Below are 5619 nucleotides of genomic sequence, written 5' to 3'. Positions count from 1 at the left end.
CACTCAGTAATGTCTATGACCACCATTTGGTTTTGGAACAGGTATCAAGATACCCACTGTGAACTTGGTAGGAACACTTAAGATAGCTGTTGAGAGTCCATTGTACATCTGTACTCACGTCCATCCCATCAGAGGGACAAATGTGCAGTAGAACTCAAGGGGGAGCCAATCTGTTCCAGGGGATTTGTTTAATACACCACACTGTAGGGCAGCATCCAGATCATCTATGGTGATTTCAGCCATAAGGCCATCCATTTCAGTGGGATGCTCATCCGCTTTCATTGCATGAAGTGCATCTGCCAGTCCTGCTCTGTCCAGCTGGCCCTACACATAGAAACTGCGGTAGTGGTGAGCAAAAGCATGTGCAATATCCTTCTGTAATGTGGCCTTCTTTCTCTCAGTATACATTGGAATGATGGCCATTCATTATGTAATTCATTGAGCATCCTGACATGTAGTTTAACTCATTCCCTCTTCACTGCTGTAAGATGCTGCAGTTGTGGTTTGATATGTTGGTCAGCTTGCTGATGGCCGGGAGACAGTTGTTGTTTCACTATCTCACGTAGGCCTGTGAAATAAAATTTGGAAGCCACCCATTGCCAATGTGACTTATCTTGGCCATATCATGTGAATGTTTTGCGTAAAGCAAGTTTGATGCAGCAAAGCCACCATTTAAGCATTGAATCATTCGAACGTTGATGCCATTGACATTGTCGCCATGTGACTTCAACTTCCCGTAAACAATTCTCATCCTGCAGGTTGGTAACGTTAAACTTCCATGGGCCCCTTCGGCACCATGTCTTCTGTTTTGACAGAGCAATGATGCAGATGTAAGCCTGGTGGTCTGTAAAGGCTGTAGGCCACACCTCGGCATCAACCATCGCCTGCATAGCCCATGTGACACGTACACCCTGTCTAGCTGACTAGCTGAGTGGCTTGTACAGTACATATAACCACAGCTGTCACTGAGCATCATTTCCCAGGTGTCATGCAGTGAAACATCCTGAACCAGCATCTGTAACGCTGGGAAAGGAACAAAGATTGGTCTTTGATCCTCGGGCTATAGAATGCAGTTGAAGTCAGCGCTGACAATATAATTCTCTTGACATCCTCGAAATTGTGGTGACACTTCCTCTGCGTAAAAAGTCGTGCATTCGTGTCTCTTGGTCAAGCTAGACAGTGTGTAAACATTCACCAAGGGTACATCCCCTACAGGGTAACACCAAGGGTTGATGGTAAGTATTCCACATCTTCAGCCACTATTCCTTCTCATAACAGTATGGCTGTCATCATAACCTGTTGAACAATAGACGTCATAACTGTGAAACTCAACTGGGCACTGTTTCATAGCTCCTGCAGAAATAGTATGTCCTGCAGCATCTGTATCTTTACTGAGGTGCAAATACGACTGATGTTAACTCTACCAATATAGTAGACATGTTACATCTTATTGGTTGTGCACTGCTGTGAAGTCGCACATCTACTAATCGTCTGTCGGCGGAGCGTTCTTCCTGGACCAGGACCGCACAACATGGCCTCATTGGCCACCATGGGCAAGCTTCTCTCCCGACCCATTGTTGGTGGGAGGCAATGATTAAACGTCAGCCTCCTGCATCTCATCAGTTTGTTCCATTTATTGTGACCAATCTACTAATGCATTGATGAGGTCTGTGGCAGGTAATGGAATTTCATCTGCAGATGGGACCTCATCCTGTTGCGTATCAGTGTCCATCGTGTCTCTTTGATGTGTTGGCTTCTCCAAAGTTTGTGGCACTGAAACTGTGGATGTGACGTCATCCTGGCCTGGCAGTGGAAACGAATTTTGATCATTTGCGGTGTCTTGTTCGTCGCCTCGGTTGTGGTGCTCATCTTCTGTGGACAGCCATCTCCTCTTTCATTTCTTCGACGCTGTTTCCATGGTGCAGCTTCCACGTCTACTGAGGGATGCTCTTCAGTGTGATCCTCTTGTGAATCCACTTCCACATCTGAAGATTGGTTCCACTGGAGCGTGGTAGGACCAGGGCCATTTGCACTGTCAGTTACGTGGGATGAGGGGTGATACTCTCAAATTGTATGGGAAACAGCTTGTCATGAGCGTCGTCCACATCATTCTGTAATGCTTAAAAGTACAAAACAGTCAGCGATGTCGTCTACTATGGCAGATGCTGAGTGTCCCAAGGTAGCTGTACTAGACATCACTGAAGACAGTCAGTTCACACATAGCCTTCCTGCCCCCAGCCAGTGCAGGTTTTCTGTTGACCATCCTATATCAATGGCTCGACAGCCATCTATTGTCTCATAAGCTGGTATGTACTTTTAGATTTAAATTCTTATTTGGCACACTCTGCTGAGAGTGAGATACATCTTGAAGCTCGTCCATTTCTCTGTAGCATGATTAAGGACCGTGCCATAAGGGCGAAGAGATAACCATGTCTGCAGGAACTTCAAATGGAAGTTTGAATACACATACTGTTCTCACTCCAAGAGCAGCATGATCAACAGAAATCACTCCCAAGTTCCTGTTGGCATGGTAAAAGTGGTAACTGTCAATGGATTGACAAATAAGTCTATTGCACAATGCCTTGTTTGAGAGTTGTACATATAAAACACTGGCCACTATTGATAGGTCAATTTCTGTCAGCTCCCAGGTATCTAGTTTCACCATTTTATGCATGAAACATTCAGATTTGTGTGCTTTTGGTCTTGTGTATTGTGCATCAAATGTTAACTTGATAGTCACCTTCCAGTAAGAAAGAGCCATCATGATCTGCAGTAGTCAGTACACCACTATGTGAAGCCTAACGGATGTAAACAAAGCTCACTCTTAAAACGGGGCCCAGCCTGTGTGCTTGGGACATCCAAGCCGCTACAGTGCTGAAGGGGGACTGTACTTGAACTCAGGTCTTCTTGCTTGATAGGCAGAAATGCTAACCATTACACCACCCCAGCACTGTGGTTAACATTCCTGCATGAATTACCCAAGCTGAGTGCCCTTCCCAACATAAACTTCAGTTCACATCTTCTGTTTATTTTCCCTTACATTGTCACTACTGCTAGGGCTCTCCAGCATTCAAATAGTACCAAATCATTGGATGTAATGGGGAAGTCCTGTACCGTAGGTGATCTTATAGATCTTATAATTATATTTTTCCCCGAGACATTCAAGTCTCTTCCTTATCTGTGATAATGATTTAAGTCCGACCCACAGAACAAATTTTAATCCATGTCTTTTGCTTCAATGTCTCAGGGAAAAATATAATTATAAGATCTATAAGATCACCTGTGGTGTAGGGTTTTCTCATTATATCCAATGCTGGGATGCTATTCCAATGCCAAAGAGCCCTGGCAGTAGTAACAATGTAAAGGAAAATAAACAGAAGATGTGAACTGAAGTTTGTGTTGGGAAGGGGACTCAGCTTGGGTAACTCATACAGGAATATTCATCACAGTACTGTGGTGGTGTAATGGTCAGCATTTCTGCCTAGCAAGCAAGAAGACCCAGGTTTGAGTCCTGGCCGCAGCACTAATTTTAATTCATTTCTACTACTTTCAAACATCTTCAAGAACTGAAGCCCTAAGGTAATTACATTGTAGTGCATAAATCTGGGTGTATTTGATATGTACAGAAATGAATGGGATCAAGAATTGAGCTACTGAAAGCTTCATACAAAAAAATTCAGTGATAGTAAAGGGTTGGATGGGAAGGGAAGGTTAATTGACAAAATACAGAATTATTATGGAATGGCTATCAGGCAAAACATAGTGTCCATAAAAAGAAGAAGGGTATTTAGGCTTTCTTTTTTTTCTTCATAATTTTTCATCAGATGAATGTCTCACCATTGCTTGTGTTCCAAAGAAGAGAACAGTTGGTGTAAATACAACAGGAGATTGCTAACTGGTGAAGTGTACACTCATAAATACAGACTGTCTGATGTGGTAATGGTGATGGTAAAACCTACTTTCAGACACTTAGCTGCACCTGAACTCTGGAAAAAGTGTGTTCATAGAATAACTCAAAACCCCAATGAAAATGTAAATAGTGTCATATGGTCAAGAATCACCAAGATTGTGTTTCTTTGAATAAGAACACTTCCTTTGATGCACATTATGCTGTTGTTACTTTCAGTGATGCCAATGTTGCAAGATGCAAAGTATTTTGAAACATTCGAATGAAGATTGGTTGCAACATGGTATGAACAATGCTTGCTTTAGGCAAGGATTATCTTCAGGTTTCTGACAGGAGAAGTTGACAGAAGATGAAGATAATCCATCCAATCACATGGAACGCACTTAAGGGGTCACCCAAACTTGGTCACTCAGTTCCCAAAAGTTTTATTTTTTCATAAAAATTAAAAGTTTTCTCGGGATCTACCAAACCACTTTGCTTCAAACTTTCATGAAAAGTTACATAGCCCTTCTGCACAACTTAACAGCCTTTTTCCAAAACCTTGTATACTAGTGAATTTATAAACAAAAATGGCACAAAAACTAGTGAATTTTCATCACAATAGAAAAAAATTAATCTCTACCAACTGAATTTTTTTTTAAAAAGTGCCTGTTTTAAGTTGTAGCAAATACTTCAACAAATAACCTGTAAAGCTTTCAGCTTCCTCAAATACTTTCTAAGAAAACATGTAATTCATAACCTCTATTTTAACATTGGAAATCTAGGGCTTTCCAGAACCCCTTAAAGAAAAATGACCCAGAGGTCAGTGAACAGGAACTTGTACCTTTATTTCAGATTTATCGCCCTTGACTGTTGTGCTTCTTGTCATACTGTAACAAAAGGTAGTAAATTGCCATTACATAAAATTCCTCTTGATATCTTCATCTGAGGTAAATATTATGCCCCTCAGGGCATTATTCAACTCACCAAAAGTGGTATACTGACAGGAAGGCAGTTCTGGACTTTATTGAGGGTGACTGAGGGAGTCCCATTCGAATGTTTGCAAGAGTTCTTTGACTGCATTTGCTGTGTGGTGTGTTGCATTATCACAGACCAGAATGATCCCATGAGTGAGCTGCTGTGGTCTTTTGTTGTGATCCCTTTGGAAAAGTGGTAAAGGTTTGTATCACTGCACATTTAACATTGTCCCATGCTGCATGAAATCAATACGGAGAAGACACTATTGGCCAAAGATGAAGATAAATACAACTTTCCCACCCTTGTGTGGATGGCAATGGATTTTTTGGGTTGCAGCAAATCTGGATGCTTCCACTGGAGATTTCCATTTTGACTCAGATGCACAGTGACAACATATATTGTCTTTAGACAGTATTCATGACAAGAGTTTGCTCCCTTCCTTGACCTAGAGCTCCAAGAGTTCATGAGAGTCCCATGTCACATGCTTCCTCTGTTCATCAAAGATGGTAAGGCAACAACTGGATGTACACTTTGCAAATTTTTAGTCTGTCCTTAATGATGGCATGAACTCTTCTGCAACAATGGCTGGCAGCATTGAATAACGAGGGCACTTACTGGGTAAATGCAATGTGGTGTTGCAGATTGTGTGTCATCAGCAAAAGACTGGACTCGCATTCGGGAGGACAATGTTTCAGACCCATGTCCTACCATCTTGACTTAGTTTTTCCATGAGTTTCCTAAATCGCTTCTGGCAA

General features: G+C 42.0%; 1 non-coding gene across 1 annotated transcript; it reads left to right on the top strand.

Moving 5' to 3' along the window:
- Positions 1-3450: 3450 nt before the first annotated feature.
- On the top strand, positions 3451-3523 carry Trnaa-agc (transfer RNA alanine (anticodon AGC)). The gene has a single exon. It is a non-coding gene; the product is annotated as a tRNA-Ala (tRNA).
- Positions 3524-5619: the final 2096 nt, after the last annotated feature.

The sequence above is a fragment of the Schistocerca gregaria genome, chromosome 6, assembly GCF_023897955.1.
Source record: "Schistocerca gregaria isolate iqSchGreg1 chromosome 6, iqSchGreg1.2, whole genome shotgun sequence".
NCBI lineage: Eukaryota > Metazoa > Arthropoda > Insecta > Orthoptera > Acrididae > Schistocerca > Schistocerca gregaria.
The sequence above is the reverse complement of the archived record's forward strand: the minus strand, read 5'-3'. Positions and strand labels throughout refer to the sequence as shown.